A 12,235-nucleotide genomic window follows, 5' to 3' on the forward strand; every position below is an offset into this window, starting at 1 on the left:
GGTTCCAAAGTTGTAGTGTACTCGGATCACGCGGCACTAAAGTACTTATTGGCAAAAAAGGAATCAAAACCGAGATTAATTCGTTGGGTGCTTTTGTTACAAGAATTTGACTTGGAGATCAAGGATAGGAGTGGTTCCCAAAATCTAGTGGCGGACCATTTAAGTCGCCTCGAACACACAAAAGGCGACACCACTCCTATCAATGACTCTTTTCCTTTAGATGCTTTGCACGCAATCTCGGAAGTAATTCCTTGGTATGCCCCAATAGCAAACTATTTGGTTTCACGCACTTTCCCTCCCAATCTCAACAAACAAAAAAAGGATAAGCTGAAAAGCGAATCCAAATACTATATTTGGGATGATCCCTATTTGTAGAGGTGTGGAGCGGACCAAATAGTGCGACGGTGCATACCTCAAACCGAATTCCAAGCAATCTTGGACGCTTGCCATGCTTTCGAAGGAGGTGGTCACTACGGCCCCCAAAGAACGGCAAGAAAGGTCCTTGATTGCGGATTTTGGTGGCCAACTCTTTTCAAAGATGCTTCTCTCTATTGCAAATCTTGTCCCCAATGCATTCGGTTTGGAGATATTTCCAAGAAGGACGAAATTCCCCAACAAAATATGCTTTTTTGTGAAATCTTTGACGTATGGGGAATCGACTTCATGGGACCATTTCCAAATTCCAATGGCTTTCTCTACATCTTGTTAGCCGTCGATTATGTGTCAAAATGGGTGGAGGCAATCCCCACTCGAACGGATGACGCTCATGTTGTTTATTCTTTTGTGAGGAACAATATCATTTGTCGCTTTGGCTCCCCAAGAGCAATCATAAGTGACCAATGATCCCACTTTTGCAACAAAAAAATGGACGGCCTCATGAGAAAATATGGCATCATACACAAAGTCGCCACGGCTTACCACCCTCAGACAAATGGCCAAGCCGAAGTTTCTAACCGGGAAATCAAACATGTGTTGGAGAGAATTGTGAAGCCAAATAGGAAGGATTGGAGCACTAAACTCTCCGATGCACTTTGGGCCTATCGAACGGCTTACAAGACACCTATTGGCATGAGCCCCTTTCGGCTTGTATATGGTAAAGCATGTCACTTACCGGTAGAGATTGAACACAAAGCTTATTGGGCCGTAAAGGAATGTAATATGAGCTTGGGAAATGGCCAAGCCGAAGTTTCTAACCGGGAAATCAAACATGTGTTGGAGAGGATTGTGAAGCCAAATAGGAAGGATTGGAGCACTAAACTCTCCGATGCACTTTGGGCCTATCGAACGGCTTACAAGACACCTATTGGCATGAGCCCCTTTCGGCTTGTATATGGTAAAGCATGTCACTTACCGGTAGAGATTGAACACAAAGCTTATTGGGCCGTAAAGGAATGTAATATGAGCTTGGGTGGGGCCGGAGTAGAGAGAAAGCTTCAATTAGTGGAATTGGAATGTTTGAGATTAGAAGCTTATGACAACTCTAGACTTTACAAGGAAAAGTTGAAAGCCATCCATGACAAGAACATTAGGAGAAGAGAATTCCGACCCGGTGAACTAGTCCTTCTCTACAATTCAAGGTTGAGATTACTACCCGGAAAGCTTAGATCAAGGTGGGATGGACCCTACCAAGTGGAGAAAGTAGAACCTTATGGGGTCTACCACTTGCGCCACCTATCAAGTCCGGACATTTTCAAGGTAAACGGGCACCGTCTCAAATTGTATCATGGTGAGCAAAGAAAGAACTCCAAGGAATTTGAAGTGTTCCTCTTGAGGGATGCAACTCTTGAACAAGAACTTTGAGCTACTGAAAGTCCAACTTAAGGACATTAAACAAAAGTGCTAGGTGGGAGACACCCCACCATGGTAAGATCTTCCTTTGTACATAGCCACTTGACTTCATGTTTGTTAGCTAGATTTCAATTTCAATTCTCCTTCATTTGTTGAGTTCATTGGTAGTTTATCAAGTTAAAATGCCCTGCTATAGTGTTTAAGTGGCTGTGTGTGGGGGGGGGGGGGTTGGAATGTTATAAGTGGTGCAAAAACATGCAAATTTGGAAAAGGCACCCTTCTGCGCGTGCGCGCACCTGGCGCGTACGCGCCCTTGAGGCATTCGACGACCATCCACGCGGACGCGCACCGTGCACGGACGCATGGATTGCGAAAAACACTCCTCCATACATTTACCCGAGAGTTGCGCCCACACCATGACAGCACCATGCCTGAAGCATAGGCCACTCGCGCGCGCGCGCACATGACGCGTACGCGCGCGTGGGGGAAATCTGCAGATCGACGCGCTAGCGTGTCGTGCGCGTCCGCGTCGATCACCTTGTTGCACTCCTGGTACATATTCCAGAGAGTTAAGCCACTCTCAAGCCCGTACTAAGCCACCAGCCCAGCACTTCTGCCGCGTGCGCGCACCTGGCGCGCACACGTCCATACACTGCGAGCACAAGATGCGCGCGCGCGCTTTAGCCACCCACGCGCCCCTTGATTCTGCCCTCTCCTCTAGGCCACTCCACAGAGAGTTGGGCCTACCCCAGGCCCTTCTCACGCCTGGGGCATAACCACGTTGACGCGTGCGCGCACCGTGCGCGCGCGCGCCAACAGCCTGTAGCCAACTTCTGGTACCGCGTCCAGAGAGTTGTGCCACCTCTATGCCACCCCTGTGCTGCCAGCCCAAGTGCATGGGCGCGCACGCGCAACGTGCGCTCGCGCCCCCACGCCACCTCGCTTCCCTGCGCGACCGCGCACCGTGCGCGCACGCGCGGGTGATCGGCGCCAACTTAAGAAGGGGCACACTTACCCCCTTCATTCTTATTCCCCTTTTCCTCCTCTTCTCATCCCTTCTACTACCCATCCACCCACCACCATTCCTTCTTCTCAACCACCTTCTACCACCTACCTCCGGTGGCCCCACATTAACTCTCCACTCCCCATCAACCCACTCTACAACTTCTTCTTCCATATCCTTCTCCATCTCACAAGGTACTATACTAAGCTACCCTCTTACTCTAACCATCTCTTTTGATTCTTCATCATTTAGTTTCACCTTCTTTTAGGTAGCTTCTTTCCCCTTTTCTTCTTTTTTTTTTTAGTTACTTCTTTAGGATGTTTTTTTTTCTCCCTTTCAATTTAACTCTTCATGGGCATTTGGGTCTCAAATTCACTTGCATTAGTAGATGAGTTGTGTTGTTTGCTTTTCTTACAATCACTGTGCACTGTAATCATTAATAATGGATTGTGGAATGTTACATTGCTTTCACCATCCTCTAATCCCATACTACAAAAGGATGCACGCCAAGTGTTCGACGAAAGGCATACTTGAGTTTTGAGCTCATTTTGACTAAATTGCCTCTCAACTTATCACTTTCGCGTGCATCCCCACTTTCTCCAATTCATTCACTCACATTCTCTTAACTTGCTTTCCATTTGTGGTCCTTAAGGGTATATGCTTCTCATGCTTCTTACTTGCATGCTTAAACTACCCTTGTACTACATGAAAATGATTTGCCTTGCTCTTCCCATGTTATCTTAATTACATGTTGCAGCTGTCATGTAACGATGATACCAATATTCTATGGCATAAACTTTCATTGCATAATCACATTTATTTCCGCTTCTTTGGGTTTGATGTTACCCCCTTTCTTTGCTTTCACAGGATGGTCATCAAAAAGAACAAAGGAAAAACCCCCAAGAAGCCAGCTTCCAATAAAGCGCGCCAAGACCTAACGGCCAAGCCACTCTTAAAGAAGACCAAGGGCCCCATTGATGTTCTAGAGAAGGACAACCCTACAAAGGATTCAAACAAGTTCCCCAACCGCTACTGCGAACTTGTTTACTCAAGAATGATTGAAAGGAATTATCACCCGGAGCCCCTTCTAGTCCTACCGGCTCACCTCAATCCGATTGTGATGCCACACATTGACCGGAGGAAATGGGGGTTCCTCTTGAGGCAACCAAAGGAGGCCAATCTCTCATGGGTGGTGGAATTCTACTCCAACTACCACTCACCCCTTCTCACATCAATATTTGTGCGCCGAAAGCAAGTGTCAGTCACAGTGGAAACCATCCGAGAAGTCCTTGGGATTGGGCAATTGTCGGATGGATATGATGCCTACCAAGAGGTCTTGGCTACATGCGATGACCGTGCATTCGATTGGGGTGCGATCCTCCGTGTTATTGCTTTACCCGACGCATATTGGATTCGGGGAACCATAAAGCAAAGACCAAAGGGTTTAGATGTCCGTCACCTCACTCAAGAAGCCACGGCATGGGTCCAAATCCTAGCCCACTACGTGCTCCCAAGCACCCATGGGTCATCCATTACCGCCGAGCTTGCCTTATTGATATGGTGCATCTTAACCAAGAAACCGGTCGACATTTCGCATGCCATCCGCCAATCCATGGGGCGCATTCATGCCAAGGGAAATCTACCATTCCCCGCTTTGGTGACCGAATTAGTTGCAAAAGCCGGCATCAACCGAGAGGCTAAAGATAGGAGAACCTCAATTCCGGTCGAAGGTGATGTTATTCCGACCAAGAGATGCCTCAAGCCTCCGAAATTCACCAAGGACATTGGCCTACCCACACCAACTCGCAACACTACCACATCATCTACACCACAAAAATCAGCCACCCAACGCCTTGAAGACCTTCACAAGAAATTGGACCATTATGAGAGGCGTAACCAACGCCGATATGCTCATGTGAAGAGACTTCTAAGCGTAGTCACACCACCTATGGAGGAGCCAGATATCTCCACATCCACCGCAACTTCAGGCGAGGATACCGATGATATTGGGGATGAGGGACACTCGCGACTCGACCACCCATTGCGCCTAACCTATAGCACGGAGGACCATGCTAAGTTTTAAGTGTGGGGAGGTCGGCCGACCGATCTCCGTAGGTAACATCCAAATAAATTCTTGTTCCTTGAACTCCTTTGTAATTAGGATAGTTTGCATGATTAGGTTTTAGTTGACACCATTCGCATGATAAGTTTACTTGGTTGGAACAATGAAACTCTTTCTTAGGAAACCAATACTTTGGGGCAACCGTGGCATTGCCAATTTTAAAATACTTTGATGCCAAATTTGCATGAAGAATTGTATTTTGGAACATGGATCTTGAGTTGAGAACACAAGCTAGTGAGTTTTGAGCCTAATTGCGTGGTTACATCTTATAACCACTTATTCTCCTTCTTGTGTGCATTATTCTCTTTCTAGGATTGTAATCTTTGATTTGTTTGATTCTTTATGTCCATTATTTTGTGTATTCATGCATTTATATGATTGAGGCCATCATTTCATTAGCCCACTTACCCAAATGGCCTTACCTTTTATTCTCCATTGTTAGCCAACTTTGAGCCAACGATTAACCCACTTTGTTCTAAATTTAGCACATTACAAGCCTTAAAGCGAAAAACAATAATTACCTTTATTTGGATCTTTGATTAGCTTAGGCTAGAGTGGTGAGCACCATTCAAGTGTGGGAACCTTGGGACATTGGGTGAATAAAAGGGTAATTTTGTATTGTTATTAAAAATATTGGGAATTGGGTACATACTCATGTATTGATCAAATGTAAAACCTTATGCATTGATGTTCTTATATATAGAAAAAAAAATGAATGAGAAAAAAAAGAAAGAAAAAAAAAGGAAAGAAATAAATATGCAAAAGAGAAAAAAAATAATAGAAAAAAAAAGAAGAGAGAAAGAAATAAAAAAGGGACAAAATGCCCCAAGGCAAAATGTAGCTCAATAAAATCAATGCATAGGCGTTGTGAAGCGAAAAGGAAGTGCATGAGTATGTGAAAAAGAGAAGGATGGGTAGCTGGGTGGTAGCGCGAAATTGTGAACAATACTTTTCACAACTCTCATAATCCCTGGTCATGAACTCCAAAAACTTGGTGGTTCAATTCCATGGCATTACACAACTTCGCACAACTAACCAGCAAGTGCACTGGGTCGTCCAAGTAATACCTTACGTGAGTAAGGGTCGATCCCACGGAGATTGTTAGCATTGAAGCAAGCTATGGTCATCTTGTAAGTCTTAGTCAGGCAAACTCAAATATATATGATGATGAACGAAAATAATATAAAAGATAAAGATAGTGATACTTATGTATATCATTGGTGTAAGAGCTTCAGACAAGTGTATGAAGATGCCTTCCCTTCCGTCTCTCTGCTTTCCTATTGCCTTCATCCAATCCTTCTTACTCCTTTCCATGGCAAGCTCGTGTAGGGTTTCACTGTTGTCAGCAGCTACCTCCCATCCGCGCAGTGAAAGCTAATGCACGCACTCTGTCACAGTACTGCCAATCACCGGTTTGGTTCCCTCCCCTACCGGAATAGAATCCCTCTTTTGCGTTTGTCACTAACGCCCAGTAGGTTACAGGTTTGAAGCACGTCACAGTCATTCAATCATTGAATCCTACTCAGAATACCACAGACAAGGTTAGACCTTCCGGATTCTCTTGAATGCTGCCATCAAGTCCTGCCTATACCACGAAGACTCTGATCTCACGGAATGGTTGGCTCGTTTGTCAGGCGAGCACTCGGTTGTCAGGCGATCAACCATGCATCGTGCAATCGGGAATCCAAGAGATATTCACTAAGCCTCAGATGCTTGTAGAACAAGAATGGTTGTCAGTCACCTTGTTCATGAGTGAGAATGGTGATGGGCGTCAATCATCACCTTCATCATGTTGAAGAACAAGTGATATCTTGGATAAAGAACAAGCGGAATTGAATGGAAGAACAATAGTAATTGCATTAATACTCGAGGTACAGCAGCGCTCCACACCTTAATCTATGGTGTGTAGAAACTCCACCGTTGAAAATACATAAGAACAAGGTCTAGGCATGGCCGAATGGCCAGCCTCCAAAGGTCTAAGATAGCATAAAACAAAGATAGCTACCAAAAGTCTCCCCAAATACAATAGTAAAAGGTCCTACTTATAGATAACTAGTAGCCTAAGGTGTACAAAGATGAGTAAATGACATAAAAATCCACTTCCGGGCCCACTTGGTGTGTGCTTGGGCTGAGCAATGAAGCATTTTTCGTGTAGAGACTCTCCTTGGAGTTAAACGCCAGCTTTAGTGCCAGTTTGGGCGTTTAACTCCCAATTAGGTGCCAGTTCCGGCGTTTAACGCTGGAATTTCTTGAGGTGACTTTGAACGCCGGTTTGGGCCATCAAATCTTGGGCAAAGTATGGACTATTATATATTGCTGGAAAGCCCAGGATGTCTACTTTCCAACGCCGTTGAGAGCGCGCCAATTGGGCTTCTGTAGCTCCAGAAAATCCACTTCGAGTGCAGGGAGGTCAGAATCCAACAGCATCTGCAGTCCTTTTGAGTCTCTGGATCAGATTTTTGCTCAGGTCCCTCAATTTCAGCCAGAAAATACCTGAAATCACAGAAAAACACACAAACTCATAGTAAAGTCCAGAAAAGTGAATTTTAACTAAAAACTAATAAAAATATACTAAAAACTAACTAAAAGATACTAAAAACATACTAAAAACAATGCCAAAAAGCATACAAATTATCCGCTCATCACAACACCAAACTTAAATTGTTGCTTGTCCCCAAGCAACTGAAAATCAAATAAGATAAAAAGAAGAGAATATGCAATGAACTCCAAAAACATCTATGAAGATCAGTATTAATTAGATGAGCGGGGCTTTTAGCTTTTTGTCTCTGAATAGTTTTGGCATCTCACTCTATCCCTTGTAATTCAGAATGATTGGCTTCTTTAGGAACTTAGAATCCAGATAGTGTTAATGATTCTCCTAGTAAAGTATGATGATTCTTGAACATAGCTATTTATTGAGTCTTGGCCGTGACCCAAAGCACTCTGTCTTCCAGTATTACCACCGGATACATACATGCCACAGACACATAATTGGGTGAACCTTTTCAGATTGTGACTCAGCTTTGCTAAAGTCCCCAATTAGAGGTGTCCAGGGTTCTTAAGCACACTCTTATTGCCTTGGATTACAACTTTATTTCTTTCTTTTTTTTTTCGGTTTTTTTTTTTCGTTTGCTTCCTTCTTTTTCTTGCTTCAAGAATCATTTTTAATGATTTTTCAGATCCTCAGTAACATGTCTCCTTTTTCATCATTCTTTCAAGAGCCAACATTCATGAACCACAAATTCAAAAGACATATGCACTGTTCAAGCATACATTCAGAGAACAAAAGTGTTGCCACCACATCAATTTAATTAAACTATTATAAAATTCAGAATTCATGCAATTCTTTCCTTTATCAATTAAGCACGTTTTTATTCAAGAAAGGTGATGGATTCATAGGACATTCATAACTTTAAGGCATAGACACTAAGACACTAATGATCACAAGACACAAACATGGACAAACATAAAGCATAAAAATCGAAAAACAGAAGAATAAAGAACAAGGAAATCAAGGAATGGGTCCACCTTAGTGATGGCGGCTCTTTCTTGCTCTTGAAGATCCTATGGAGTGCTTGAGCTCCTCAATGTCTCTTCCTTGTCTTTGTTGCTCCTCCCTCATGATTCTTTGGTCTTCTCTAATTTCATGGAGGAGAATGGAGTGTTCTTGATGCTCCACCCTTAGTTGTCCCATGTTGGAACTCAACTCTCCTAGGGAGGTGTTTAATTGCTCCCAATAATTTTGTGGAGGAAAGTGCATCCCTTGAGGAATCTCAGGGATCTCATGGTGAGAGGGGTCTCTTGTGTACTCCATCCTTTTCTTGGTGATGGGCTTGTCCTCATCAATGGGAGTATCTCCCTCTATGTCAACTCCAACTGAATAACAGAGGTGACAGATGAGATGAGGAAAGGCTAACCTTGCCAAAGTGGAGGTCTTGTCCGCCACCTTGTAGAGTTCTTGGGCTATAACCTCATGAACTTCTATTTCTTCTCCAATCATGATGCTATGGATCATGATGGCCCGGTCTATGGTAACTTCGGACCGGTTGCTAGTGGGAATGATTGAGCGTTGTATGAACTCTAACCATCCTCTAGCCACGGGCTTGAGGTCATGCCTTCTCAATTGAACCGGCTTTCCTCTTGAATCTTGCTTCCATTGTGCGCCCTCTTCACATATGGTTGTGAGGACTTGGTCCAACCTTTGATCAAAGTTGACCCTTCTAGTGTAAGGGTGCTCATCTCCTTGCATCATAGGCAAGTTGAACGCCACCCTCACACTCTCCGGACTAAAATCCAAGTATTTCCCCCGAACCATAGTGAGATAATTCCTTGGATTCGGGTTCACACTTTGGTCATGGTTCTTGGTGATCCATGCATTGGCATAGAACTCTTGAACCATCAAGATTCCGACTTGTTGAATGGGGTTGGTAAGTACTTCCCAACCTCTTCTTCGGATCTCATGGCGGATCTCCGGATATTCACCCTTTTTGAGTGAAAAGGGGACTTCGGGGATCACCTTCTTCAAGGCCACAACTTCATAGAAGTGGACTTGATGCACCCTTGAGAGGAATCTATCCATCTCCCATGACTCGGAGGTGGAAGCCTTTGCCTTCCCTTTCCTCTTTCTAGAGGTTTCTCCGGCCTTGGATGCCATAAATGGTTATGGAAAAATGAAAAAGCAACGCTTTTACCACACCAAACTTAAAATGTTTGCTCGTCCTCGAGCAAAAGAAGAAAGAAGAGAGTAGAAGAAGAAGAAATGAGGAAGAGGGGGAAGGTGGTGTGTTCGGCCAAGAAGGGGAAAGAAGGGGTGTTTAGGTTGTGTGAAAATGAAGGGTTGAAGAAGGGTATATATAGGAGAGGGGGAGTAATGGTTCGGCCATTATGGGTGGGTTTGGGAGGGAAAGTGGTTTGAATTTGAAGGGTGAGGTTGGTGGGGGTTTATGAAGGATGGATGTGAGTGGTGAAGAGAAAGATGGGATTTGATAGGTGAAGGGTTTTTGGGGAAGAGGTATTGAGGTGATTGGTGAATGGGGGAAGAAGAGAGAGAGTGATGGTGGGGTCCTATGGGGTCCACAGATCCTGTGGTGTCAAGGAAAAGTCATCCCTGCACCAAGTGTTGCTCAAAATCACGTTTTGAGTTATTTCTGGCGTTAAACGCCGGGCTGATGCCCATTCCTGGCATTTAACGCCAGGTTGTTTCCCTTTACTGGCGTTTAACGCCAGTCTGGTGCCCCTTTCTGGCGTTAAACGCCCAGAATGGTGCCAGACTGGGCGTTAAACGCCCAACAGCTAGCATTACTGGCGTTTGAACGCCAGCTTCTTCTCCTCCAGGGTGTGATGTTTTTCTTCCTGTTTTTCATTTTGTTTTTGCTTTTTTTCATTGTTTTTGTGACTTCTTATGATCATCAACCTACAAAAAAGATAAAATAACAAAAGAAAATAGTTAGCTATAAAACATTGGGTTGCCTCCCAACAAGCGCTTCTTTAATGTCATTAGCTTGACAGAGGACTCTCATGGAGCCTCAGAAATACTTAGAACCGTGTTGGAACCTCCCAACACCAAACTTAGAGTTTGAATGTGGGGGTTCAACACCAAACTTAGAGTTTGGTTGTGGCCTCCCAACACCAAACTTAGAGTTTGACTGTGGGGGCTCTGCTTGGCTCTGTTTTGAGAGAAGCTCTTCATGCTTCCTCTCCATGATGATAGAGGGATGTCCTTGGGCCTTAAACACCAAGGATTTTTCATTCACTTGAATGATTAACTCTCCTCTATCAACATCAATCACAGTCTTTGCTGTGGCTAGGAAGGGTCTGCCAAGGATGATGGATTCATCCATGCACTTCCCAGTCTCTAGGACTATGAAATCAGTAGGGATGTAATGGTCTTCAATCTTCACCAAAACATTCTCTACAAGTCCATAAGCTTGTTTTCTTGAAGTGTCTGCCATCTCTAATGAGATTCTTGCAGCTTGCACCTCAAAGATCCCTAATTTCTCCATTACAGAGAGGGGCATGAGGTTTACACTTGACCCTAAGTCACACAAGGCCTTCTTGAAGGTCATGGTGCCTATGGTACAAGGTATAGAAAACTTCCCAGGATCTTGCCTCTTTTGAGGCATTTTCTGCCTAGACAAGTCATCCAGTTCTTTGGTGAGCAAAGGTGGTTCTTCCTCCCAAGTCTCATTTCCAAATAACTTGTCATTTAGCTTCATGATTGCTCCAAGGTATTTAGCAACTTGCTCTTCAGTGACATACTCATCCTCTTCAGAGGAAGAATACTCATCAGAGCTCATGAATGGCAGAAGTAATTCCAATGGAATCTCTATGGTCTCATTTTGAGCCTCAGATTCCCATGGTTCCTCATTGGGGAACTCAGAGGAGGTTGGTGCACGCCCACTGAGGTCTTCCTCAGTGGCGTCCTCCTCCTGTCTTTCCTCTCCATATTCGGCCATGTCTATGGCTTTGCACTCTCCTTTTGGATTTTCTTCTGTGTTGCTTGGGAGAGTACTAGGAGGGAGTTCAGTAATTTTCTTGCTCAGCTATCCCACTTGTCCTTCCAAATTTCTGATGGAGGACCTTGTTTCATTCATGAAACTTTGAGTGGTTTTTATTAGATCAGAGACCATTGTTGCTAAGTCAGAAGTATTCTGCTTAGAACTCTCTGTCTGTTGCTGAGAAGATGATGGAAAAGGCTTGCTATTGCTAAACCTGTTTCTTCCACCATTATTGTTATTGAAACCTTGTTGAGGTCTCTCTTGATTCTTCCATGAGAAATTTGGGTGATTTCTCCATGAAGAATTATAGGTGTTTCCATAGGGTTCTCCTAGGTAATTCACCTCTTCCATTGAAGGGTTCTCAGGATCATAAGCTTCTTCCTCAGATGAAGCATCCTTAGTACTGTTTGGTGCATTTTGCATTCCAGTCAGACTTTGAGAAATCAAATTGACTTGTTGAGTCAATATCTTGTTCTGAGCCAATATGGCATTCAGAGCGTCAATCTCAAGAACTCCTTTTTTCTGGCTAGTCCCATTGTTCACAGGATTCCTTTCAGAAGTGTACATGAATTGGTTATTTGCAACCATTTCAATCAATTCTTGAGCTTCTGCAGGCGTCTTCTTCAGATGAAGAGATCCTCCAGCAGAGCTATCCAAAGACATCTTGGATAGTTCAGAGAGACCATCATAGAAAATACCTATGATGCTCCATTCAGAAAGCATGTCTGAAGGACATCTTCTGATTAATTGTTTGTATCTTTCCCAAGCTTCATAGAGGGATTCTCCATCCTTCTGTCTGAAGGTTTGGACTTCCACTCTAAGCTT

The 12,235-nt window shown here is 44.0% G+C and overlaps 1 non-coding gene across 1 annotated transcript; it reads left to right on the plus strand.

Annotated features, from left to right (window-relative positions):
• Nucleotides 1-12,127: 12,127 nt before the first annotated feature.
• On the plus strand, nucleotides 12,128-12,235 carry LOC130952959 (small nucleolar RNA R71). Its single transcript, XR_009075133.1, has one exon. It is a non-coding gene; the product is annotated as a small nucleolar RNA R71 (small nucleolar RNA).

The sequence above is a fragment of the Arachis stenosperma genome, chromosome 9 (assembly GCF_014773155.1).
Source record: "Arachis stenosperma cultivar V10309 chromosome 9, arast.V10309.gnm1.PFL2, whole genome shotgun sequence".
Classification (NCBI taxonomy): Eukaryota; Viridiplantae; Streptophyta; class Magnoliopsida; order Fabales; family Fabaceae; genus Arachis; species Arachis stenosperma.